Source organism: Phyllobates terribilis, unplaced genomic scaffold (assembly GCF_046119375.1).
Source record: "Phyllobates terribilis strain yellow unplaced genomic scaffold, ASM4611937v1 Scaffold_414__1_contigs__length_1644244, whole genome shotgun sequence".
In the NCBI taxonomy this organism is placed as follows: domain Eukaryota; kingdom Metazoa; phylum Chordata; class Amphibia; order Anura; family Dendrobatidae; genus Phyllobates; species Phyllobates terribilis.
Window position 1 is genome coordinate 1305679 of NW_027363174.1, and position 25788 is coordinate 1331466.

The 25788-nt window shown below is 46.4% G+C and overlaps 17 non-coding genes and 1 pseudogene across 17 annotated transcripts; all 18 read right to left on the bottom strand.

Annotated features, from left to right (window-relative positions):
* Window positions 1–982: 982 nt before the first annotated feature.
* On the bottom strand, window positions 983–1173 carry LOC141225833 (U2 spliceosomal RNA). The gene has a single exon (XR_012293069.1). It is a non-coding gene; the product is annotated as a U2 spliceosomal RNA (small nuclear RNA).
* A 1122-nt stretch (window positions 1174–2295) lies between these two features.
* On the bottom strand, window positions 2296–2486 carry LOC141225834 (U2 spliceosomal RNA). The gene has a single exon (XR_012293070.1). It is a non-coding gene; the product is annotated as a U2 spliceosomal RNA (small nuclear RNA).
* Window positions 2487–3606: 1120 nt separating this feature from the next.
* Window positions 3607–3797, bottom strand: LOC141225835 (U2 spliceosomal RNA). The gene has a single exon (XR_012293071.1). It is a non-coding gene; the product is annotated as a U2 spliceosomal RNA (small nuclear RNA).
* Window positions 3798–4918: 1121 nt separating this feature from the next.
* On the bottom strand, window positions 4919–5109 carry LOC141225836 (U2 spliceosomal RNA). Its single transcript, XR_012293072.1, has one exon. It is a non-coding gene; the product is annotated as a U2 spliceosomal RNA (small nuclear RNA).
* A 1120-nt stretch (window positions 5110–6229) lies between these two features.
* Window positions 6230–6420, bottom strand: LOC141225838 (U2 spliceosomal RNA). The gene has a single exon (XR_012293074.1). It is a non-coding gene; the product is annotated as a U2 spliceosomal RNA (small nuclear RNA).
* A 1122-nt stretch (window positions 6421–7542) lies between these two features.
* Window positions 7543–7733, bottom strand: LOC141225839 (U2 spliceosomal RNA). The gene has a single exon (XR_012293075.1). It is a non-coding gene; the product is annotated as a U2 spliceosomal RNA (small nuclear RNA).
* Window positions 7734–8853: 1120 nt separating this feature from the next.
* On the bottom strand, window positions 8854–9044 carry LOC141226598 (U2 spliceosomal RNA). Its single transcript, XR_012293725.1, has one exon. It is a non-coding gene; the product is annotated as a U2 spliceosomal RNA (small nuclear RNA).
* Window positions 9045–10166: 1122 nt separating this feature from the next.
* LOC141226029 (U2 spliceosomal RNA) lies at window positions 10167–10357 on the bottom strand. The gene has a single exon (XR_012293259.1). It is a non-coding gene; the product is annotated as a U2 spliceosomal RNA (small nuclear RNA).
* A 1119-nt stretch (window positions 10358–11476) lies between these two features.
* On the bottom strand, window positions 11477–11667 carry LOC141225841 (U2 spliceosomal RNA). The gene has a single exon (XR_012293076.1). It is a non-coding gene; the product is annotated as a U2 spliceosomal RNA (small nuclear RNA).
* Window positions 11668–12786: 1119 nt separating this feature from the next.
* Window positions 12787–12978, bottom strand: LOC141226322 (U2 spliceosomal RNA). Its single transcript, XR_012293524.1, has one exon. It is a non-coding gene; the product is annotated as a U2 spliceosomal RNA (small nuclear RNA).
* A 787-nt stretch (window positions 12979–13765) lies between these two features.
* LOC141226384 (U2 spliceosomal RNA) lies at window positions 13766–13857 on the bottom strand (annotated as a pseudogene).
* A 1120-nt stretch (window positions 13858–14977) lies between these two features.
* On the bottom strand, window positions 14978–15168 carry LOC141225995 (U2 spliceosomal RNA). Its single transcript, XR_012293225.1, has one exon. It is a non-coding gene; the product is annotated as a U2 spliceosomal RNA (small nuclear RNA).
* Window positions 15169–16288: 1120 nt separating this feature from the next.
* LOC141226206 (U2 spliceosomal RNA) lies at window positions 16289–16479 on the bottom strand. Its single transcript, XR_012293430.1, has one exon. It is a non-coding gene; the product is annotated as a U2 spliceosomal RNA (small nuclear RNA).
* A 1117-nt stretch (window positions 16480–17596) lies between these two features.
* On the bottom strand, window positions 17597–17787 carry LOC141225842 (U2 spliceosomal RNA). The gene has a single exon (XR_012293077.1). It is a non-coding gene; the product is annotated as a U2 spliceosomal RNA (small nuclear RNA).
* Window positions 17788–18907: 1120 nt separating this feature from the next.
* Window positions 18908–19098, bottom strand: LOC141225992 (U2 spliceosomal RNA). The gene has a single exon (XR_012293222.1). It is a non-coding gene; the product is annotated as a U2 spliceosomal RNA (small nuclear RNA).
* A 1123-nt stretch (window positions 19099–20221) lies between these two features.
* On the bottom strand, window positions 20222–20412 carry LOC141226004 (U2 spliceosomal RNA). Its single transcript, XR_012293234.1, has one exon. It is a non-coding gene; the product is annotated as a U2 spliceosomal RNA (small nuclear RNA).
* A 1120-nt stretch (window positions 20413–21532) lies between these two features.
* LOC141226129 (U2 spliceosomal RNA) lies at window positions 21533–21723 on the bottom strand. Its single transcript, XR_012293356.1, has one exon. It is a non-coding gene; the product is annotated as a U2 spliceosomal RNA (small nuclear RNA).
* Window positions 21724–22844: 1121 nt separating this feature from the next.
* On the bottom strand, window positions 22845–23044 carry LOC141226281 (U2 spliceosomal RNA). The gene has a single exon (XR_012293493.1). It is a non-coding gene; the product is annotated as a U2 spliceosomal RNA (small nuclear RNA).
* Between the last annotated feature and the right edge of the window lie 2744 nt (window positions 23045–25788).

Consider the following 25788-nt stretch of genomic DNA (forward strand, 5'->3'; position numbering starts at 1 on the left):
TGCTGCTGCAATCCACGCGTTTTAGATCTGCATAACTCCACCTCTTTTAGCACAGTACCCTCAACCCCCGGCTGTTCCCACCCGCCTCAACACCGTTGGAAGGGAGGAGAACCAATTAAGGCGGGGGGGGGGTGGAACGAGCAGCTGTCTACCCTTAGCAGGAGGGTTGCTGATTAATTACCTCTCCTGCTGCTGCTGCTGCTGGCTGTCCAGCAGCAGACTGAAGGTGGCTGCTGCTGTGCGCAGGTATATAAAGGCTCAGAGCCTATTATGACACGCGCAGCCAGCGTTCCATTGCCACATTCCGTCTACTGCAGGCGGGATACCTGGATGGCTGAATGTCACTGAGAAGCTCACAGAGACCGCCATAAGCAACAGTTTAAAAGAATGCCACAGACTAATCAACCAAACTTTTTGGGTTGGTTTCTCTTTTATAGTCTGCAGGCATTAAATGAAAGAAGTCAGTGTTCCAGCAGAGGGAGACAACGTTTCAGAAAAGGCATTGTAGCAAACCAAAAAAGAAATTTTAAGCGCAGCAGAGTAACCAGCTCACATACCTGTTAGCTCAGGTGAGTTTAAAAGGCTGCTGTTGATAACAAGGGCATTTGCTAAATAGATGGTGTGTGTGCAACAATATACTGAAAGGTCAATTATATTGTGCAGCTTATCTCACCACCTGTAGTTATTTAGGTGAAAGCTCCAAAATGCTTGCCTAATATGTCTGTTTATCCAAAAGGAAGTATAGAGGGAGAGCTAGATAGATAGCATTGCATTACATTACATTACATGGCAATGCAATGCACAGTTGCTGAAGTTGAACCAAAATGAGCTTGTCATCTGGCTTCTGCAACTTTTAACATGAAAAATCCAATGAGGAGAAGAAAAGCAAAGCCAAAGAGTCCATCCCAAAATCCGACAAACAAGCAAAATGAACAAAAAGCATTGAATTCAATTCTTTCTGATTTTAGAAACTGCATTAAAGAAGGGGTGCACCGGTCCTGGAGATACTGCAATACCAGGTCAATGCGTGGAGTGGACAGAGCAAGCTCTTTTTCCATCTCCCTGTTCTAAAAATCCATTTAATATATGGTCCCCAGATAGGGGACGTATCAGATATTAAACTGATAAGAACAGATACTACACTTGATCTTAGCCAAAAGGCCGAGAAGCGATAACCAGAATTGGTTTCCGACTACGGTGCCACCCAAGGATTCTGAAAAGTCCATTTGTGGAGATGGCCACCTGGACTCCCGTTAAGAAGACATGCTGTCAACCTCTAGATCCCTCACATGCCTGCACTTTTCGGCTTGCTGCTGCTGCAATCCACGCGTTTTAGATCTGCATAACTCCACCTCTTTTAGCACAGTACCCTCAACCCCCGGCTGTTCCCACCCGCCTCAACACCGTTGGAAGGGAGGAGAACCAATTAAGGCGGGGGGGGGGGGTGGAACGAGCAGCTGTCTACCCTTAGCAGGAGGGTTGCTGATTAATTACCTCTCCTGCTGCTGCTGCTGCTGGCTGTCCAGCAGCAGACTGAAGGTGGCTGCTGCTGTGCGCAGGTATATAAAGGCTCAGAGCCTATTATGACACGCGCAGCCAGCGTTCCATTGCCACATTCCGTCTACTGCAGGCGGGATACCTGGATGGCTGAATGTCACTGAGAAGCTCACAGAGACCGCCATAAGCAACAGTTTAAAAGAATGCCACAGACTAATCAACCAAACTTTTTGGGTTGGTTTCTCTTTTATAGTCTGCAGGCATTAAATGAAAGAAGTCAGTGTTCCAGCAGAGGGAGACAACGTTTCAGAAAAGGCATTGTAGCAAACCAAAAAAGAAATTTTAAGCGCAGCAGAGTAACCAGCTCACATACCTGTTAGCTCAGGTGAGTTTAAAAGGCTGCTGTTGATAACAAGGGCATTTGCTAAATAGATGGTGTGTGTGCAACAATATACTGAAAGGTCAATTATATTGTGCAGCTTATCTCACCACCTGTAGTTATTTAGGTGAAAGCTCCAAAATGCTTGCCTAATATGTCTGTTTATCCAAAAGGAAGTATAGAGGGAGAGCTAGATAGATAGCATTGCATTACATTACATTACATGGCAATGCAATGCACAGTTGCTGAAGTTGAACCAAAATGAGCTTGTCATCTGGCTTCTGCAACTTTTAACATGAAAAATCCAATGAGGAGAAGAAAAGCAAAGCCAAAGAGTCCATCCCAAAATCCGACAAACAAGCAAAATGAACAAAAAGCATTGAATTCAATTCTTTCTGATTTTAGAAACTGCATTAAAGAAGGGGTGCACCGGTCCTGGAGATACTGCAATACCAGGTCAATGCGTGGAGTGGACAGAGCAAGCTCTTTTTCCATCTCCCTGTTCTAAAAATCCATTTAATATATGGTCCCCAGATAGGGGACGTATCAGATATTAAACTGATAAGAACAGATACTACACTTGATCTTAGCCAAAAGGCCGAGAAGCGATAACCAGAATTGGTTTCCGACTACGGTGCCACCCAAGGATTCTGAAAAGTCCATTTGTGGAGATGGCCACCTGGACTCCCGTTAAGAAGACATGCTGTCAACCTCTAGATCCCTCACATGCCTGCACTTTTCGGCTTGCTGCTGCTGCAATCCACGCGTTTTAGATCTGCATAACTCCACCTCTTTTAGCACAGTACCCTCAACCCCCGGCTGTTCCCACCCGCCTCAACACCGTTGGAAGGGAGGAGAACCAATTAAGGCGGGGGGGGGGTGGAACGAGCAGCTGTCTACCCTTAGCAGGAGGGTTGCTGATTAATTACCTCTCCTGCTGCTGCTGCTGCTGGCTGTCCAGCAGCAGACTGAAGGTGGCTGCTGCTGTGCGCAGGTATATAAAGGCTCAGAGCCTATTATGACACGCGCAGCCAGCGTTCCATTGCCACATTCCGTCTACTGCAGGCGGGATACCTGGATGGCTGAATGTCACTGAGAAGCTCACAGAGACCGCCATAAGCAACAGTTTAAAAGAATGCCACAGACTAATCAACCAAACTTTTTGGGTTGGTTTCTCTTTTATAGTCTGCAGGCATTAAATGAAAGAAGTCAGTGTTCCAGCAGAGGGAGACAACGTTTCAGAAAAGGCATTGTAGCAAACCAAAAAAGAAATTTTAAGCGCAGCAGAGTAACCAGCTCACATACCTGTTAGCTCAGGTGAGTTTAAAAGGCTGCTGTTGATAACAAGGGCATTTGATAAATAGATGGTGTGTGTGCAACAATATACTGAAAGGTCAATTATATTGTGCAGCTTATCTCACCACCTGTAGTTATTTAGGTGAAAGCTCCAAAATGCTTGCCTAATATGTCTGTTTATCCAAAAGGAAGTATAGAGGGAGAGTTAGATAGATAGCATTGCATTACATTACATTACATGGCAATGCAATGCACAGTTGCTGAAGTTGAACCAAAATGAGCTTGTCATCTGGCTTCTGCAACTTTTAACATGAAAAATCCAATGAGGAGAAGAAAAGCAAAGCCAAAGAGTCCATCCCAAAATCCGACAAACAAGCAAAATGAACAAAAAGCATTGAATTCAATTCTTTCTGATTTTAGAAACTGCATTAAAGAAGGGGTGCACCGGTCCTGGAGATACTGCAATACCAGGTCAATGCGTGGAGTGGACAGAGCAAGCTCTTTTTCCATCTCCCTGTTCTAAAAATCCATTTAATATATGGTCCCCAGATAGGGGACGTATCAGATATTAAACTGATAAGAACAGATACTACACTTGATCTTAGCCAAAAGGCCGAGAAGCGATAACCAGAATTGGTTTCCGAGTACGGTGCCACCCAAGGATTCTGAAAAGTCCATTTGTGGAGATGGCCACCTGGACTCCCGTTAAGAAGACATGCTGTCAACCTCTAGATCCCTCACATGCCTGCACTTTTCGGCTTGCTGCTGCTGCAATCCACGCGTTTTAGATCTGCATAACTCCACCTCTTTTAGCACAGTACCCTCAACCCCCGGCTGTTCCCACCCGCCTCAACACCGTTGGAAGGGAGGAGAACCAATTAAGGCGGGGGGGGGGGTGGAACGAGCAGCTGTCTACCCTTAGCAGGAGGGTTGCTGATTAATTACCTCTCCTGCTGCTGCTGCTGCTGGCTGTCCAGCAGCAGACTGAAGGTGGCTGCTGCTGTGCGCAGGTATATAAAGGCTCAGAGCCTATTATGACACGCGCAGCCAGCGTTCCATTGCCACATTCCGTCTACTGCAGGCGGGATACCTGGATGGCTGAATGTCACTGAGAAGCTCACAGAGACCGCCATAAGCAACAGTTTAAAAGAATGCCACAGACTAATCAACCAAACTTTTTGGGTTGGTTTCTCTTTTATAGTCTGCAGGCATTAAATGAAAGAAGTCAGTGTTCCAGCAGAGGGAGACAACGTTTCAGAAAAGGCATTGTAGCAAACCAAAAAAGAAATTTTAAGCGCAGCAGAGTAACCAGCTCACATACCTGTTAGCTCAGGTGAGTTTAAAAGGCTGCTGTTGATAACAAGGGCATTTGCTAAATAGATGGTGTGTGTGCAACAATATACTGAAAGGTCAATTATATTGTGCAGCTTATCTCACCACCTGTAGTTATTTAGGTGAAAGCTCCAAAATGCTTGCCTAATATGTCTGTTTATCCAAAAGGAAGTATAGAGGGAGAGCTAGATAGATAGCATTGCATTACATTACATTACATGGCAATGCAATGCACAGTTGCTGAAGTTGAACCAAAATGAGCTTGTCATCTGGCTTCTGCAACTTTTAACATGAAAAATCCAATGAGGAGAAGAAAAGCAAAGCCAAAGAGTCCATCCCAAAATCCGACAAACAAGCAAAATGAACAAAAAGCATTGAATTCAATTCTTTCTGATTTTAGAAACTGCATTAAAGAAGGGGTGCACCGGTCCTGGAGATACTGCAATACCAGGTCAATGCGTGGAGTGGACAGAGCAAGCTCTTTTTCCATCTCCCTGTTCTAAAAATCCATTTAATATATGGTCCCCAGATAGGGGACGTATCAGATATTAAACTGATAAGAACAGATACTACACTTGATCTTAGCCAAAAGGCCGAGAAGCGATAACCAGAATTGGTTTCCGACTACGGTGCCACCCAAGGATTCTGAAAAGTCCATTTGTGGAGATGGCCACCTGGACTCCCGTTAAGAAGACATGCTGTCAACCTCTAGATCCCTCACATGCCTGCACTTTTCGGCTTGCTGCTGCTGCAATCCACGCGTTTTAGATCTGCATAACTCCACCTCTTTTAGCACAGTACCCTCAACCCCTGGCTGTTCCCACCCGCCTCAACACCGTTGGAAGGGAGGAGAACCAATTAAGGCGGGGGGGGGGTGGAACGAGCAGCTGTCTACCCTTAGCAGGAGGGTTGCTGATTAATTACCTCTCCTGCTGCTGCTGCTGCTGGCTGTCCAGCAGCAGACTGAAGGTGGCTGCTGCTGTGCGCAGGTATATAAAGGCTCAGAGCCTATTATGACACGCGCAGCCAGCGTTCCATTGCCACATTCCGTCTACTGCAGGCGGGATACCTGGATGGCTGAATGTCACTGAGAAGCTCACAGAGACCGCCATAAGCAACAGTTTAAAAGAATGCCACAGACTAATCAACCAAACTTTTTGGGTTGGTTTCTCTTTTATAGTCTGCAGGCATTAAATGAAAGAAGTCAGTGTTCCAGCAGAGGGAGACAACGTTTCAGAAAAGGCATTGTAGCAAACCAAAAAAGAAATTTTAAGCGCAGCAGAGTAACCAGCTCACATACCTGTTAGCTCAGGTGAGTTTAAAAGGCTGCTGTTGATAACAAGGGCATTTGCTAAATAGATGGTGTGTGTGCAACAATATACTGAAAGGTCAATTATATTGTGCAGCTTATCTCACCACCTGTAGTTATTTAGGTGAAAGCTCCAAAATGCTTGCCTAATATGTCTGTTTATCCAAAAGGAAGTATAGAGGGAGAGCTAGATAGATAGCATTGCATTACATTACATTACATGGCAATGCAATGCACAGTTGCTGAAGTTGAACCAAAATGAGCTTGTCATCTGGCTTCTGCAACTTTTAACATGAAAAATCCAATGAGGAGAAGAAAAGCAAAGCCAAAGAGTCCATCCCAAAATCCGACAAACAAGCAAAATGAACAAAAAGCATTGAATTCAATTCTTTCTGATTTTAGAAACTGCATTAAAGAAGGGGTGCACCGGTCCTGGAGATACTGCAATACCAGGTCAATGCGTGGAGTGGACAGAGCAAGCTCTTTTTCCATCTCCCTGTTCTAAAAATCCATTTAATATATGGTCCCCAGATAGGGGACGTATCAGATATTAAACTGATAAGAACAGATACTACACTTGATCTTAGCCAAAAGGCCGAGAAGCGATAACCAGAATTGGTTTCCGACTACGGTGCCACCCAAGGATTCTGAAAAGTCCATTTGTGGAGATGGCCACCTGGACTCCCGTTAAGAAGACATGCTGTCAACCTCTAGATCCCTCACATGCCTGCACTTTTCGGCTTGCTGCTGCTGCAATCCACGCGTTTTAGATCTGCATAACTCCACCTCTTTTAGCACAGTACCCTCAACCCCCGGCTGTTCCCACCCGCCTCAACACCGTTGGAAGGGAGGAGAACCAATTAAGGCGGGGGGGGGGGGTGGAACGAGCAGCTGTCTACCCTTAGCAGGAGGGTTGCTGATTAATTACCTCTCCTGCTGCTGCTGCTGCTGGCTGTCCAGCAGCAGACTGAAGGTGGCTGCTGCTGTGCGCAGGTATATAAAGGCTCAGAGCCTATTATGACACGCGCAGCCAGCGTTCCATTGCCACATTCCGTCTACTGCAGGCGGGATACCTGGATGGCTGAATGTCACTGAGAAGCTCACAGAGACCGCCATAAGCAACAGTTTAAAAGAATGCCACAGACTAATCAACCAAACTTTTTGGGTTGATTTCTCTTTTATAGTCTGCAGGCATTAAATGAAAGAAGTCAGTGTTCCAGCAGAGGGAGACAACGTTTCAGAAAAGGCATTGTAGCAAACCAAAAAATAAATTTTAAGCGCAGCAGAGTAACCAGCTCACATACCTGTTAGCTCAGGTGAGTTTAAAAGGCTGCTGTTGATAACAAGGGCATTTGCTAAATAGATGGTGTGTGTGCAACAATATACTGAAAGGTCAATTATATTGTGCAGCTTATCTCACCACCTGTAGTTATTTAGGTGAAAGCTCCAAAATGCTTGCCTAATATGTCTGTTTATCCAAAAGGAAGTATAGAGGGAGAGCTAGATAGATAGCATTGCATTACATTACATTACATGGCAATGCAATGCACAGTTGCTGAAGTTGAACCAAAATGAGCTTGTCATCTGGCTTCTGCAACTTTTAACATGAAAAATCCAATGAGGAGAAGAAAAGCAAAGCCAAAGAGTCCATCCCAAAATCCGACAAACAAGCAAAATGAACAAAAAGCATTGAATTCAATTCTTTCTGATTTTAGAAACTGCATTAAAGAAGGGGTGCACCGGTCCTGGAGATACTGCAATACCAGGTCAATGCGTGGAGTGGACAGAGCAAGCTCTTTTTCCATCTCCCTGTTCTAAAAATCCATTTAATATATGGTCCCCAGATAGGGGACGTATCAGATATTAAACTGATAAGAACAGATACTACACTTGATCTTAGCCAAAAGGCCGAGAAGCGATAACCAGAATTGGTTTCCGACTACGGTGCCACCCAAGGATTCTGAAAAGTCCATTTGTGGAGATGGCCACCTGGACTCCCGTTAAGAAGACATGCTGTCAACCTCTAGATCCCTCACATGCCTGCACTTTTCGGCTTGCTGCTGCTGCAATCCACGCGTTTTAGATCTGCATAACTCCACCTCTTTTAGCACAGTACCCTCAACCCCCGGCTGTTCCCACCCGCCTCAACACCGTTGGAAGGGAGGAGAACCAATTAAGGCGGTGGGGGGGTGGAACGAGCAGCTGTCTACCCTTAGCAGGAGGGTTGCTGATTAATTACCTCTCCTGCTGCTGCTGCTGCTGGCTGTCCAGCAGCAGACTGAAGGTGGCTGCTGCTGTGCGCAGGTATATAAAGGCTCAGAGCCTATTATGACACGCGCAGCCAGCGTTCCATTGCCACATTCCGTCTACTGCAGGCGGGATACCTGGATGGCTGAATGTCACTGAGAAGCTCACAGAGACCGCCATAAGCAACAGTTTAAAAGAATGCCACAGACTAATCAACCAAACTTTTTGGGTTGGTTTCTCTTTTATAGTCTGCAGGCATTAAATGAAAGAAGTCAGTGTTCCAGCAGAGGGAGACAACGTTTCAGAAAAGGCATTGTAGCAAACCAAAAAAGAAATTTTAAGCGCAGCAGAGTAACCAGCTCACATACCTGTTAGCTCAGGTGAGTTTAAAAGGCTGCTGTTGATAACAAGGACATTTGCTAAATAGATGGTGTGTGTGCAACAATATACTGAAAGGTCAATTATATTGTGCAGCTTATCTCACCACCTGTAGTTATTTAGGTGAAAGCTCCAAAATGCTTGCCTAATATGTCTGTTTATCCAAAAGGAAGTATAGAGGGAGAGCTAGATAGATAGCATTGCATTACATTACATTACATGGCAATGCAATGCACAGTTGCTGAAGTTGAACCAAAATGAGCTTGTCATCTGGCTTCTGCAACTTTTAACATGAAAAATCCAATGAGGAGAAGAAAAGCAAAGCCAAAGAGTCCATCCCAAAATCCGACAAACAAGCAAAATGAACAAAAAGCATTGAATTCAATTATTTCTGATTTTAGAAACTGCATTAAAGAAGGGGTGCACCGGTCCTGGAGATAATGCAATACCAGGTCAATGCGTGGAGTGGACAGAGCAAGCTCTTTTTCCATCTCCCTGTTCTAAAAATCCATTTAATATATGGTCCCCAGATAGGGGACGTATCAGATATTAAACTGATAAGAACAGATACTACACTTGATCTTAGCCAAAAGGCCGAGAAGCGATAACCAGAATTGGTTTCCGACTACGGTGCCACCCATGGATTCTGAAAAGTCCATTTGTGGAGATGGCCACCTGGACTCCCGTTAAGAAGACATGCTGTCAACCTCTAGATCCCTCACATGCCTGCACTTTTCGGCTTGCTGCTGCTGCAATCCACGCGTTTTAGATCTGCATAACTCCACCTCTTTTAGCACAGTACCCTCAACCCCCGGCTGTTCCCACCCGCCTCAACACCGTTGGAAGGGAGGAGAACCAATTAAGGCGGGGGGGGGGGGTGGAACGAGCAGCTGTCTACCCTTAGCAGGAGGGTTGCTGATTAATTACCTCTCCTGCTGCTGCTGCTGCTGGCTGTCCAGCAGCAGACTGAAGGTGGCTGCTGCTGTGCGCAGGTATATAAAGGCTCAGAGCCTATTATGACACGCGCAGCCAGCGTTCCATTGCCACATTCCGTCTACTGCAGGCGGGATACCTGGATGGCTGAATGTCACTGAGAAGCTCACAGAGACCGCCATAAGCAACAGTTTAAAAGAATGCCACAGACTAATCAACCAAACTTTTTGGGTTGGTTTCTCTTTTATAGTCTGCAGGCATTAAATGAAAGAAGTCAGTGTTCCAGCAGAGGGAGACAACGTTTCAGAAAAGGCATTGTAGCAAACCAAAAAAGAAATTTTAAGCGCAGCAGAGTAACCAGCTCACATACCTGTTAGCTCAGGTGAGTTTAAAAGGCTGCTGTTGATAACAAGGGCATTTGCTAAATAGATGGTGTGTGTGCAACAATATACTGAAAGGTCAATTATATTGTGCAGCTTATCTCACCACCTGTAGTTATTTAGGTGAAAGCTCCAAAATGCTTGCCTAATATGTCTGTTTATCCAAAAGGAAGTATAGAGGGAGAGCTAGATAGATAGCATTGCATTACATTACATTACATGGCAATGCAATGCACAGTTGCTGAAGTTGAACCAAAATGAGCTTGTCATCTGGCTTCTGCAACTTTTAACATGAAAAATCCAATGAGGAGAAGAAAAGCAAAGCCAAAGAGTTCATCCCAAAATCCGACAAACAAGCAAAATGAACAAAAAGCATTGAATTCAATTCTTTCTGATTTTAGAAACTGCATTAAAGAAGGGGTGCACCGGTCCTGGAGATACTGCAATACCAGGTCAATGCGTGGAGTGGACAGAGCAAGCTCTTTTTCCATCTCCCTGTTCTAAAAATCCATTTAATATATGGTCCCCAGATAGGGGACCTATCAGATATTAAACTGATAAGAACAGATACTACACTTGATCTTAGCCAAAAGGCCGAGAAGCGATAACCAGAATTGGTTTCCGACTACGGTGCCACCCAAGGATTCTGAAAAGTCCATTTGTGGAGATGGCCACCTGGACTCCCGTTAAGAAGACATGCTGTCAACCTCTAGATCCCTCACATGCCTGCACTTTTCGGCTTGCTGCTGCTGCAATCCACGCGTTTTAGATCTGCATAACTCCACCTCTTTTAGCACAGTACCCTCAACCCCCGGCTGTTCCCACCCGCCTCAACACCGTTGGAAGGGAGGAGAACCAATTAAGGCGGGGGGGGGTGGAACGAGCAGCTGTCTACCCTTAGCAGGAGGGTTGCTGATTAATTACCTCTCCTGCTGCTGCTGCTGCTGGCTGTCCAGCAGCAGACTGAAGGTGGCTGCTGCTGTGCGCAGGTATATAAAGGCTCAGAGCCTATTATGACACGCGCAGCCAGCGTTCCATTGCCACATTCCGTCTACTGCAGGCGGGATACCTGGATGGCTGAATGTCACTGAGAAGCTCACAGAGACCGCCATAAGCAACAGTTTAAAAGAATGCCACAGACTAATCAACCAAACTTTTTGGGTTGGTTTCTCTTTTATAGTCTGCAGGCATTAAATGAAAGAAGTCAGTGTTCCAGCAGAGGGAGACAATGTTTCAGAAAAGGCATTGTAGCAAACCAAAAAAGAAATTTTAAGCGCAGCAGAGTAACCAGCTCACATACCTGTTAGCTCAGGTGAGTTTAAAAGGCTGCTGTTGATAACAAGGGCATTTGCTAAATAGATGGTGTGTGTGCAACAATATACTGAAAGGTCAATTATATTGTGCAGCTTATCTCACCACCTGTAGTTATTTAGGTGAAAGCTCCAAAATGCTTGCCTAATATGTCTGTTTATCCAAAAGGAAGTATAGAGGGAGAGCTAGATAGATAGCATTGCATTACATTACATTACATGGCAATGCAATGCACAGTTGCTGAAGTTGAACCAAAATGAGCTTGTCATCTGGCTTCTGCAACTTTTAACATGAAAAATCCAATGAGGAGAAGAAAAGCAAAGCCAAAGAGTCCATCCCAAAATCCGACAAACAAGCAAAATGAACAAAAAGCATTGAATTCAATTCTTTCTGATTTTAGAAACTGCATTAAAGAAGGGGTGCACCGGTCCTGGAGATACTGCAATACCAGGTCAATGCGTGGAGTGGACAGAGCAAGCTCTTTTTCCATCTCCCTGTTCTAAAAATCCATTTAATATATGGTCCCCAGATAGGGGACGTATCAGATATTAAACTGATAAGAACAGATACTACACTTGATCTTAGCCAAAAGGCCGAGAAGCGATAACCAGAATTGGTTTCCGACTACGGTGCCACCCAAGGATTCTGAAAAGTCCATTTGTGGAGATGGCCACCTGGACTCCCGTTAAGAAGACATGCTGTCAACCTCTAGATCCCTCACATGCCTGCACTTTTCGGCTTGCTGCTGATGCAATCCACGCGTTTTAGATCTGCATAACTCCACCTCTTTTAGCACAGTACCCTCAACCCCCGGCTGTTCCCACCCGCCTCAACACTGTTGGAAGGGAGGAGAACCAATTAAGGCGGGGGGGGGTGGAACGAGCAGCTGTCTACCCTTAGCAGGAGGGTTGCTGATTAATTACCTCTCCTGCTGCTGCTGCTGCTGGCTGTCCAGCAGCAGACTGAAGGTGGCTGCTGCTGTGCGCAGGTATATAAAGGCTCAGAGCCTATTATGACACGCGCAGCCAGCGTTCCATTGCCACATTCCGTCTACTGCAGGCGGGATACCTGGATGGCTGAATGTCACTGAGAAGCTCACAGAGACCGCCATAAGCAACAGTTTAAAAGAATGCCACAGACTAATCAACCAAACTTTTTGGGTTGGTTTCTCTTTTATAGTCTGCAGGCATTAAATGAAAGAAGTCAGTGTTCCAGCAGAGGGAGACAACGTTTCAGAAAAGGCATTGTAGCAAACCAAAAAAGAAATTTTAAGCGCAGCAGAGTAACCAGCTCACATACCTGTTAGCTCAGGTGAGTTTAAAAGGCTGCTGTTGATAACAAGGGCATTTGCTAAATAGATGGTGTGTGTGCAACAATATACTGAAAGGTCAATTATATTGTGCAGCTTATCTCACCACCTGTAGTTATTTAGGTGAAAGCTCCAAAATGCTTGCCTAATATGTCTGTTTATCCAAAAGGAAGTATAGAGGGAGAGCTAGATAGATAGCATTGCATTACATTACATTACATGGCAATGCAATGCACAGTTGCTGAAGTTGAACCAAAATGAGCTTGTCATCTGGCTTCTGCAACTTTTAACATGAAAAATCCAATGAGGAGAAGAAAAGCAAAGCCAAAGAGTCCATCCCAAAATCCGACAAACAAGCAAAATGAACAAAAAGCATTGAATTCAATTCTTTCTGATTTTAGAAACTGCATTAAAGAAGGGGTGCACCGGTCCTGGAGATACTGCAATACCAGGTCAATGCGTGGAGTGGACAGAGCAAGCTCTTTTTCCATCTCCCTGTTCTAAAAATCCATTTAATATATGGTCCCCAGATAGGGGACGTATCAGATATTAAACTGAAAAGAACAGATTTTTTTTTTTTTTTTTTTTTGAAAGCCCGAAATCGTGTACAAAACCCGAGTGCGCTTAAAAAAGTGACAAGTGCCACAAAAAAAGTGCACTAGGATGCTGGTCTTCTTGAAACCCTCTCCAAAAGGAGAAGGGTCCCCCAAACCATTCCCCGTCCCTCCGAGCCAAAAGGCCACAGCGAGGAACAGGGACAAAAAGCCACCTCCAGCCGAAGCCAGAGGCGACCCAATCTTACCCCCAGCACCTGCCCGAGTTCTCACCCGAGCAAGGCACTGGGAGCCAAAGACTGTGCTCCCCTCCCGGAAGAGGGGAGCCAACAACGCTCTCCTCCCGAAAGAGGAGAGCCAGGGGGGTTCAGGGGGGAGCGGAACCTGATGGCCACACACTCCCCCCCTAGACCTGCCAAGAGAGGAACCCGTAAGGGAACCGCATCCCGACAAAATTCTAGTAGGACGTGACACACGTGAATAAGTGGACACACAGTGACAAAGAAATTAAATAAATAGTGAAGGTTTCACAGTATAATACTGCCCGGACCTTCGACCGGGAATTGAAAAATTCCCCATCCTAAGGCCAGAAGGCCCGGAATAAGGGTGTGTGCGAAGAAAGAAAATTTGAAGTGCTTGTGCAAATGTGCCATAAACTCAAGTGGGGTTCCCAATCCCAGTGAGTTAAGGCACCCCAGGGTCACCACTCCTGGGGCACTTCACACTTCGGGCTTTCGATCTTCCCCGGCCCAATGGCGTCGATCCTGGGGGGCCATGCTTTCCACCATATGACTATATTAGCCACCTGGCGTACTAACAAGCGCCTAAACCCCAGTGTGCATAATGTATCAATCTACTAGGGCGGCCAACATCCAAAACCGCCTTTTCGAAAGATACTACACTTGATCTTAGCCAAAAGGCCGAGAAGCGATAACCAGAATTGGTTTCCGACTACGGTGCCACCCAAGGATTCTGAAAAGTCCATTTGTGGAGATGGCCACCTGGACTCCCGTTAAGAAGACATGCTGTCAACCTCTAGATCCCTCACATGCCTGCACTTTTCGGCTTGCTGCTGCTGCAATCCACGCGTTTTAGATCTGCATAACTCCACCTCTTTTAGCACAGTACCCTCAACCCCCGGCTGTTCCCACCCGCCTCAACACCGTTGGAAGGGAGGAGAACCAATTAAGGCGGGGGGGGGGTGGAACGAGCAGCTGTCTACCCTTAGCAGGAGGGTTCCTGATTAATTACCTCTCCTGCTGCTGCTGCTGCTGGCTGTCCAGCAGCAGACTGAAGGTGGCTGCTGCTGTGCGCAGGTATATAAAGGCTCAGAGCCTATTATGACACGCGCAGCCAGCGTTCCATTGCCACATTCCGTCTACTGCAGGCGGGATACCTGGATGGCTGAATGTCACTGAGAAGCTCACAGAGACCGCCATAAGCAACAGTTTAAAAGAATGCCACAGACTAATCAACCAAACTTTTTGGGTTGGTTTCTCTTTTATAGTCTGCAGACATTAAATGAAAGAAGTCAGTGTTCCAGCAGAGGGAGACAACGTTTCAGAAAAGGCATTGTAGCAAACCAAAAAAGAAATTTTAAGCGCAGCAGAGTAACCAGCTCACATACCTGTTAGCTCAGGTGAGTTTAAAAGGCTGCTGTTGATAACAAGGGCATTTGCTAAATAGATGGTGTGTGTGCAACAATATACTGAAAGGTCAATTATATTGTGCAGCTTATCTCACCACCTGTAGTTATTTAGGTGAAAGCTCCAAAATGCTTGCCTAATATGTCTGTTTATCCAAAAGGAAGTATAGAGGGAGAGCTAGATAGATAGCATTGCATTACATTACATTACATGGCTATGCAATGCACAGTTGCTGAAGTTGAACCAAAATGAGCTTGTCATCTGGCTTCTGCAACTTTTAACATGAAAAATCCAATGAGGAGAAGAAAAGCAAAGCCAAAGAGTCCATCCAAAAATCCGACAAACAAGCAAAATGAACAAAAAGCATTGAATTCAATTCTTTCTGATTTTAGAAACTGCATTAAAGAAGGGGTGCACCGGTCCTGGAGATACTGCAATACCAGGTCAATGCGTGGAGTGGACAGAGCAAGCTCTTTTTCCATCTCCCTGTTCTAAAAATCCATTTAATATATGGTCCCCATATAGGGGACGTATCAGATATTAAACTGATAAGAACAGATACTACACTTGATCTTAGCCAAAAGGCCGAGAAGCGATAACCAGAATTGGTTTCCGACTACGGTGCCACCCAAGGATTCTGAAAAGTCCATTTGTGGAGATGGCCACCTGGACTCCCGTTAAGAAGACATGCTGTCAACCTCTAGATCCCTCACATGCCTGCACTTTTCGGCTTGCTGCTGCTGCAATCCACGCGTTTTAGATCTGCATAACTCCACCTCTTTTAGCACAGTACCCTCAACCCCTGGCTGTTCCCACCCGCCTCAACACCGTTGGAAGGGAGGAGAACCAATTAAGGCGGGGGGGGGGTGGAACGAGCAGCTGTCTACCCTTAGCAGGAGGGTTGCTGATTAATTACCTCTCCTGCTGCTGCTGCTGCTGGCTGTCCAGCAGCAGACTGAAGGTGGCTGCTGCTGTGCGCAGGTATATAAAGGCTCAGAGCCAATTATGACACGCGCAGCCAGCGTTCCATTGCCACATTCCGTCTACTGCAGGCGGGATACCTGGATGGCTGAATGTCACTGAGAAGCTCACAGAGACCGCCATAAGCAACAGTTTAAAAGAATGCCACAGACTAATCAACCAAACTTTTTGGGTTGGTTTCTCTTTTATAGTCTGCAGGCATTAAATGAAAGAAGTCAGTGTTCCAGCAGAGGGAGACAACGTTTCAGAAAAGGCATTGTAGCAAACCAAAAAAGAAATTTTAAGCGCAGCAGAGTAACCAGCTCACATACCTGTTAGCTCAGGTGAGTTTAAAAGGCTGCTGTTGATAACAAGGGCATTTGCTAAATAGATGGTGTGTGTGCAACAATATACTGAAAGGTCAATTATATTGTGCAGCTTATCTCACCACCTGTAGTTATTTAGGTGAAAGCTCCAAAATGCTTGCCTAATATGTCTGTTTATCCAAAAGGAAGTATAGAGGGAGAGCTAGATAGATAGCATTGCATTACATTACATTACATGGCAATGCAATGCACAGTTGCTGAAGTTGAACCAAAATGAGCTTGTCATCTGGCTTCTGCAACTTTTAACATGAAAAATCCAATGAGGAGAAGAAAAGCAAAGCCAAAGAGTCCATCCCAAAATCCGACAAACAAGCAAAATGAACAAAAAGCTTTGAATTCAATTCTTTCTGATTTTAGAAACTGCATTAAAGAAGGGGTGCACCGGTAATGGAGATACTGCAATACCAGGTCAATGCGTGGAGTGGACAGAGCAAGCTCTTTTTCCATCTCCCTGTTCTAAAAATCCATTTAATATATGGTCCCCAGATAGGGGACGTATCAGATATTAAACTGATAAGAACAGATACTACACTTGATCTTAGCCAAAAGGCCGAGAAGCGATAACCAGAATTGGTTTCCGACTACGGTGCCACCCAAGGATTCTGAAAAGTCCATTTGTGGAGATGGCCACCTGGACTCCCGTTAAGAAGACATGCTGTCAACCTCTAGATCCCTCACATGCCTGCACTTTTCGGCTTGCTGCTGCTGCAATCCACGCGTTTTAGATCTGCATAACTCCACCTCTTTTAGCACAGTACCCTCAACCCCCGGCTGTTCCCACCCGCCTCAACACCGTTGGAAGGGAGGAGAACCAATTAAGGCGGGGGGGGGGTGGAACGAGCAGCTGTCTACCCTTAGCAGGAGGGTTGCTGATTAATTACCTCTCCTGCTGCTGCTGCTGGCTGTCCAGCAGCAGACTGAAGGTGGCTGCTGCTGTGCGCAGGTATATAAAGGCTCAGAGCCTATTATGACACGCGCAGCCAGCGTTCCATTGCCACATTCCGTCTACTGCAGGCGGGATACCTGGATGGCTGAATGTCACTGAGAAGCTCACAGAGACCGCCATAAGCAACAGTTTAAAAGAATGCCACAGACTAATCAACCAAACTTTTTGGGTTGGTTTCTCTTTTATAGTCTGCAGGCATTAAATGAAAGAAGTCAGTGTTCCAGCAGAGGGAGACAACGTTTCAGAAAAGGCATTGTAGCAAACCAAAAAAGAAATTTTAAGCGCAGCAGAGTAACCAGCTCACATACCTGTTAGCTCAGGTGAGTTTAAAAGGCTGCTGTTGATAACAAGGGCATTTGCTAAATAGATGGTGTGTGTGCAACAATATACTGAAAGGTCAATTATATTGTGCAGCTTATCTCACCACCTGTAGTTATTTAGGTGAAAGCTCCAAAATGCTTGCCTAATATGTCTGTTTATCCAAAAGGAAGTATAGAGGGAGAGCTAGATAGATAGCATTGCATTACATTACATTACATGGCAATGCAATGCACAGTTGCTGAAGTTGAACCAAAATGAGCTTGTCATCTAGCTTCTGCAACTTTTAACATGAAAAATCCAATGAGGAGAAGAAAAGCAACGCCAAAGAGTCCATCCCAAAATCCGACAAACAAGCAAAATGAACAAAAAGCATTGAATTCAATTCTTTCTGATTTTAGAAACTGCATTAAAGAAGGGGTGCACCGGTCCTGGAGATACTGCAATACCAGGTCAATGCGTGGAGTGGACAGAGCAAGCTCTTTTTCCATCTCCCTGTTCTAAAAATCCATTTAATATATGGTCCCCAGATAGGGGACGTATCAGATATTAAACTGATAAGAACAGATACTACACTTGATCTTAGCCAAAAGGCCGAGAAGCGATAACCAGAATTGGTTTCCGACTACGGTGCCACCCAAGGATTCTGAAAAGTCCATTTGTGGAGATGGCCACCTGGACTCCCGTTAAGAAGACATGCTGTCAACCTCTAGATCCCTCACATGCCTGCACTTTTCGGCTTGCTGCTGCTGCAATCCACGCGTTTTAGATCTGCATAACTCCACCTCTTTTAGCACAGTACCCTCAACCCCCGGCTGTTCCCACCCGCCTCAACACCGTTGGAAGGGAGGAGAACCAATTAAGGCGGGGGGGGGGTGGAACGAGCAGCTGTCTACCCTTAGCAGGAGGGTTGCTGATTAATTACCTCTCCTGCTGCTGCTGCTGCTGGCTATCCAGCAGCAGACTGAAGGTGGCTGCTGCTGTGCGCAGGTATATAAAGGCTCAGAGCCTATTATGACACGCGCAGCCAGCGTTCCATTGCCACATTCCGTCTACTGCAGGCGGGATACCTGGATGGCTGAATGTCACTGAGAAGCTCACAGAGACCGCCATAAGCAACAGTTTAAAAGAATGCCACAGACTAATCAACCAAACTTTTTGGGTTGGTTTCTCTTTTATAGTCTGCAGGCATTAAATGAAAGAAGTCAGTGTTCCAGCAGAGGGAGACAACGTTTCAGAAAAGGCATTGTAGCAAACCAAAAAAGAAATTTTAAGCGCAGCAGAGTAACCAGCTCACATACCTGTTAGCTCAGGTGAGTTTAAAAGGCTGCTGTTGATAACAAGGGCATTTGCTAAATAGATGGTGTGTGTGCAACAATATACTGAAAGGTCAATTATATTGTGCAGCTTATCTCACCACCTGTAGTTATTTAGGTGAAAGCTCCAAAATGCTTGCCTAATATGTCTGTTTATCCAAAAGGAAGTATAGAGGGAGAGCTAGATAAATAGCATTGCATTACATTACATTACATGGCAATGCAATGCACAGTTGCTGAAGTTGAACCAAAATGAGCTTGTCATCTGGCTTCTGCAACTTTTAACATGAAAAATCCAATGAGGAGAAGAAAAGCAAAGCCAAAGAGTCCATCCCAAAATCCGACAAACAAGCAAAATGAACAAAAAGCATTGAATTCAATTCTTTCTGATTTTAGAAACTGCATTAAAGAAGGGGTGCATCGGTCCTGGAGATACTGCAATACCAGGTCAATGCGTGGAGTGGACAGAGCAAGCTCTTTTTCCATCTCCCTGTTCTAAAAATCCATTTAATATATGGTCCCCAGATAGGGGACGTATCAGATATTAAACTGATAAGAACAGATACTACACTTGATCTTAGCCAAAAGGCCGAGAAGCGATAACCAGAATTGGTTTCCGACTACGGTGCCACCCAAGGATTCTGAAAAGTCCATTTGTGGAGATGGCCACCTGGACTCCCGTTAAGAAGACATGCTGTCAACCTCTAGATCCCTCACATGCCTGCACTTTTCGGCTTGCTGCTGCTGCAATCCACGCGTTTTAGATCTGCATAACTCCACCTCTTTTAGCACAGTACCCTCAACCCCCGGCTGTTCCCACCCGCCTCAACACCGTTGGAAGGGAGGAGAACCAATTAAGGCGGGGGGGGGGGGGTGGAACGAGCAGCTGTCTACCCTTAGCAGGAGGGTTGCTGATTAATTACCTCTCCTGCTGCTGCTGCTGCTGGCTGTCCAGCAGCAGACTGAAGGTGGCTGCTGCTGTGCGCAGGTATATAAAGACTCAGAGCCTATTATGACACGCGCAGCCAGCGTTCCATTGCCACATTCCGTCTACTGCAGGCGGGATACCTGGATGGCTGAATGTCACTGAGAAGCTCACAGAGACCGCCATAAGCAACAGTTTAAAAGAATGCCACAGACTAATCAACCAAACTTTTTGGGTTGGTTTCTCTTTTATAGTCTGCAGGCATTAAATGAAAGAAGTCAGTGTTCCAGCAGAGGGAGACAACGTTTCAGAAAAGGCATTGTAGCAAACCAAAAAAGAAATTTTAAGCGCAGCAGAGTAACCAGCTCACATACCTGTTAGCTCAGGTGAGTTTAAAAGGCTGCTGTTGATAACAAGGGCATTTGCTAAATAGATGGTGTGTGTGCAACAATATACTGAAAGGTCAATTATATTGTGCAGCTTATCTCACCACCTGTAGTTATTTAGGTGAAAGCTCCAAAATGCTTGCCTAATATGTCTGTTTATCCAAAAGGAAGTATAGAGGGAGAGCTAGATAGATAGCATTGCATTACATTACATTACATGGCAAGGCAATGCACAGTTGCTGAACTTGAACCAAAATGAGCTTGTCATCTGGCTTCTGCAACTTTTAACATGAAAAATCCAATGAGGAGAAGAAAAGCAAAGACAAAGAGTCCATCCCAAAATCCGACAAACAAGCAAAATGAACAAAAAGCATTGAATTCAATTCTTTCTGATTTTAGAAACTGCATTAAAGAAGGGGTGCACCGGTCCTGGAGATACTGCAATACCAGGTCAATGCATGGAGTGGACAGAGCAAGCTCTTTTTCCATCTCCCTGTTCTAAAAATCCATTTAATATATGGTCCCCAGATAGGGGACGTATCAGATATTAAACTGATAAGAACAGATACTACACTTGATCTTAGCCAAAAGGCCGAGAAGCGATAACCAGAATTGGTTTCCGACTACGGTGCCACCCAAGGATTCTGAAAAGTCCATTTGTGGAGATGGCCACCTGGACTCCCGTTAAGAAGACATGCTGTCAACCTCTAGATCCCTCACATGCCTGCACTTTTCGGCTTGCTGCTGCTGCAATCCACGCGTTTTAGATCTGCATAACTCCACCTCTTTTAGCACAGTACCCTCAACCCCCGGCTGTTCCCACCCGCCTCAACACCGTTGGAAGGGAGGAGAACCAATTAAGGTGGGGGGGGGGGGGAACGAGCAGCTGTCTACCCTTAGCAGGAGGGTTGCTGATTAATTACCTCTCCTGCTGCTGCTGCTGCTGGCTGTCCAGCAGCAGACTGAAGGTGGCTGCTGCTGTGCGCAGGTATATAAAGGCTCAGAGCCTATTATGACACGCGCAGCCAGCGTTCCATTGCCACATTCCGTCTACTGCAGGCGGGATACCTGGATGGCTGAATGTCACTGAGAAGCTCACAGAGACCGCCATAAGCAACAGTTTAAAAGAATGCCACAGACTAATCAACCAAACTTTTTGGGTTGGTTTCTCTTTTATAGTCTGCAGGCATTAAATGAAAGAAGTCAGTGTTCCAGCAGAGGGAGACAACGTTTCAGAAAAGGCATTGTAGCAAACCAAAAAAGAAATTTTAAGCGCAGCAGAGTAACCAGCTCACATACCTGTTAGCTCAGGTGAGTTTAAAAGGCTGCTGTTGATAACAAGGGCATTTGCTAAATAGATGGTGTGTGTGCAACAATATACTGAAAGGTCAATTATATTGTGCAGCTTATCTCACCACCTGTAGTTATTTAGGTGAAAGCTCCAAAATGCTTGCCTAATATGTCTGTTTATCCAAAAGGAAGTATAGAGGGAGAGCTAGATAGATAGCATTGCATTACATTACATTACATGGCAATGCAATGCACAGTTGCTGAAGTTGAACCAAAATGAGCTTGTCATCTGGCTTCTGCAACTTTTAACATGAAAAATCCAATGAGGAGAAGAAAAGCAAAGCCAAAGAGTCCATCCCAAAATCCGACAAACAAGCAAAATGAACAAAAAGCATTGAATTCAATTCTTTCTGATTTTAGAAACTGCATTAAAGAAGGGGTGCACCGGTCCTGGAGATACTGCAATATCAGGTCAATGCGTGGAGTGGACAGAGCAAGCTCTTTTTCCATCTCCCTGTTCTAAAAATCCATTTAATATATGGTCCCCAGATAGGGGACGTATCAGATATTAAACTGATAAGAACAGATACTACACTTGATCTTAGCCAAAAGGCCGAGAAGCGATAACCAGAATTGGTTTCCGACTACGGTGCCACCCAAGGATTCTGAAAAGTCCATTTGTGGAGATGGCCACCTGGACTCCCGTTAAGAAGACATGCTGTCAACCTCTAGATCCCTCACATGCCTGCACTTTTCGGCTTGCTGCTGCTGCAATCCACGCGTTTTAGATCTGCATAACTCCACCTCTTTTAGCACAGTACCCTCAACCCCCGGCTGTTCCCACCCGCCTCAACACCGTTGGAAGGGAGGAGAACCAATTAAGGCGGGGGGGGGGGTGGAACGAGCAGCTGTCTACCCTTAGCAGGAGGGTTGCTGATTAATTACCTCTCCTGCTGCTGCTGCTGCTGGCTGTCCAGCAGCAGACTGAAGGTGGCTGCTGCTGTGCGCAGGTATATAAAGGCTCAGAGCCTATTATGACACGCGCAGCCAGCGTTCCATTGCCACATTCCGTCTACTGCAGGCGGGATACCTGGATGGCTGAATGTCACTGAGAAGCTCACAGAGACCGCCATAAGCAACAGTTTAAAAGAATGCCACAGACTAATCAACCAAACTTTTTGGGTTGGTTTCTCTTTTATAGTCTGCAGGCATTAAATGAAAGAAGTCAGTGTTCCAGCAGAGGGAGACAACGTTTCAGAAAAGGCATTGTAGCAAACCAAAAAAGAAATTTTAAGCGCAGCAGAGTAACCAGCTCACATACCTGTTAGCTCAGGTGAGTTTAAAAGGCTGCTGTTGATAACAAGGGCATTTGCTAAATAGATGGTGTGTGTGCAACAATATACTGAAAGGTCAATTATATTGTGCAGCTTATCTCACCACCTGTAGTTATTTAGGTGAAAGCTCCAAAATGCTTGCCTAATATGTCTGTTTATCCAAAAGGAAGTATAGAGGGAGAGCTAGATAGATAGCATTGCATTACATTACATTACATGGCAATGCAATGCACAGTTGCTGAAGTTGAACCAAAATGAGCTTGTCATCTGGCTTCTGCAACTTTTAACATGAAAAATCCAATGAGGAGAAGAAAAGCAAAGCCAAAGAGTCCATCCCAAAATCCGACAAACAAGCAAAATGAACAAAAAGCATTGAATTCAATTCTTTCTGATTTTAGAAACTGCATTAAAGAAGGGGTGCACCGGTCCTGGAGATACTGCAATACCAGGTCAATGCGTGGAGTGGACAGAGCAAGCTCTTTTTCCATCTCCCTGTTCTAAAAATCCATTTAATATATGGTCCCCAGATAGGGGACGTATCAGATATTAAACTGATAAGAACAGATTTTTTTTTTTTTGATTGAATATATCTTTTATTAGCACAAAAAATAAGTTAACAGACAGTGTACAGTGCCGCAGCCCAGTACACACAGAATTCTACATCATATTTACATAGCATGAGGATACGACGCACTAACTAGACACATCACACCCCTATGCTACACAAAACACTCAATCTGAAAGAAAAAGCATGTCAATCAATACAGTACGACGAACCGTGATAAGCGATGGGGATTGGGAAAAAGGGGATGGGGAGGGGAAAATCACAGGCCCGAAGCTTTATTGAAAGACAAGACACATAAGGGGAGAGGGGGAGGAGGGGTTTAGTCCTCATCCTCGTCCTCCGGACCGTCCATGATGGAATAGTCTCTGAGCAGGCTGTGGATCAGCCTGCGGCAATCCTGGATGGACATCCTCTCCCTCCTCAAGATGAGCCGGTTCCTGGCGACCCAAACGGCATCCTTGAAGCAGTTCATAAGGCGCCAAGCCTCCTGGATGGCTCCGACGGTATGAACCCCAGGGAAGAGTCCGTAAAGCACAGAATGGTGCGATAGGCTCGCCCTGGGGACAGAGTTCCTCAGGTCGTCCTCAAGTGCAGTCAATAGGCGCTGTGCAAATCCGCAGTCCCAAAAAGTGTGCAAAGATGTTTCCTCCACGAAGGGGCACCTTGGGCAGTACCGGGTCTTGCACAGGTTCCGGGCATGCATGAATGACCGGACGGTCAGTCCGCCCTGAATCGCCATCCACGACAAGTCCTTGTGCCCGTTGGTCAGCCTGTCAGACGACACATTTGTCCACACAGTCTCCAGCGTGTCCTGGTGAAGTCCTGTGATGTTCTCCACGTCATCCTTGGCTCTGATTAGCTTGTGGATAGTTTTGGGCTTCCACAAGTCGGGCTTGAGTCCCTCCAGTTGATGCTCCCCCACAAATCGAACGACGTCTCCGTAGAACCATGGCGTCGTCCAGTTGTAGGGGAAGGAGCTGTCCCACTTGTCCCAGCCGAGTCGCCTCCAAAGAGGAAGCAGGAAGAAGCGAGACATGGACCTGCCCGCGGAGCCATTCTTGACTTGCAAAGTCCGGCGGACACAATCACACACAAAAGAGGATCGCAGGAGGGTGGGGATATCTGGAACGCCCTTCCCACCCTTGCGAGGCTCCTTGTACATGACGGCCCGCCTGACTCTGTCCATCTTGGATCCCCAGACAAAGTGAAACACTGTCCTGGTAATGGCCCTGCACACAGTGACGTGTGGGGGCCAGGCCTGCGCCGTGTACTGCAAGACGGGCAGGACCTCATTACGCAGGACGAGTGCCTTACCCTCACAAGTGAGGTGTCTGAGGCTCCAGAGTCCGATCCGTTGCTTCACCTTGGCCAAGCGTTCTTGCCAGGACTTGAGGGCCGCTCCTTCCTTCCCGAACCAGACTCCCAGCACCTTGAGGAAATCCGGTTGAATGTTGAAGGGGAAGGGGGCGGAGGAGGCCGGCTGCCAATCCCCGAAGAGCATGGCTTCCGACTTCCTGCAGTTGACTTTGGCCCCTGAAGCCCGGCCGAACCTCTCACACGTCTGGACGAGGGCGTCGACTGAACCACGATCAGCGCAGAAGACGGTGACGTCGTCCATGTAGAGCGAGCACTTGACCTCGTGTCGTCCCGGACCCGGTGCGGTGATCCCTCTGATCTCTTCATTCTGCCGGATAGCCTCTGCGAAGAGTTCTATAACACAAACAAAAAGAAGAGGTGATAGAGGGCAGCCTTGTCTGACCCCAGAGAGGACAGGGAAGGGGTCAGTCTTCCAGCCGTTCACCAACACCGAGCTGTGGATATCAAAATACATCAGACGGACATACGAACAAAACATGTTACCCAAACCTAACCGGTGCAGAGCTCGGCCCATGAACTCGTGGGAAACCCGGTCGAAGGCCTTCTCCTGATCCAAGGAGACCAGGGCCGCGTGTGCGCGGCGGACCTTGATGTACTCGACCGTGTCCCGCACGAGAGCGAGGCTGTCTGCGATGCGACGTCCAGGGATGCCGCAGGTCTGGTCCGGGTGGATGATCCGTCCGATGACCGTCTTAAGTCGTGTCGCCATCGTCTTGGCCAGGATCTTGTAGTCCACGTTGAGCAGAGTGATGGGACGCCAATTCCTCAGGTCGCACCTCTCTCCCTTCCGCTTGTACAGGATCGTGACCATTCCTTCCCTCAAAGATGGAGGCATTCTACCCTCCACCACCATCTCCTCGTACAGGTCCAACAGGTCCGGACAGATGAGGTCTCCCAGCGCTACATAGAGCTCCGCTGGAAGACCATCACTGCCCGGGGTCCTGCCGGTCCTAAAGGATTTAGCGGCAGAGAGCAATTCGCCCACCATCAGAGGTTTGTCCAAGGCTGCCGTGCCTGCAGGATCAAGATGGTTAGTGATACCTGACAGGAACTTATCAGCAGCGTCGGGGTCGGTAGTCTTGTGGGAGTAGAGTTCGCTGTAGAAGTCGCTGACGACCCTCATCACGTCCTCCTTCCCACGTCGCATGTTTCCGCTCTCGTCTCGCAGCTCGTTCAGGGGCGTGTGACCGGCATGAAGTTTCCTGAAAAAGAATGAGTTACATTTCTCACCCTTCTCCAGATTCTCCACTTTGGAACGGAAGACGATTCGCTTGGACTCCTCCTCAAAGTGCCTTTTCAGGCTCTTCTTGGTCTCCTCCAGCTCCTCCCTCACGTCCCAGCCGCAGTGAAGAAGGTCCTGCAGCGACCGCAGCTCGCGCTGCAGCCCTCTGAAGTCCCTCCTCTTCTCACACGC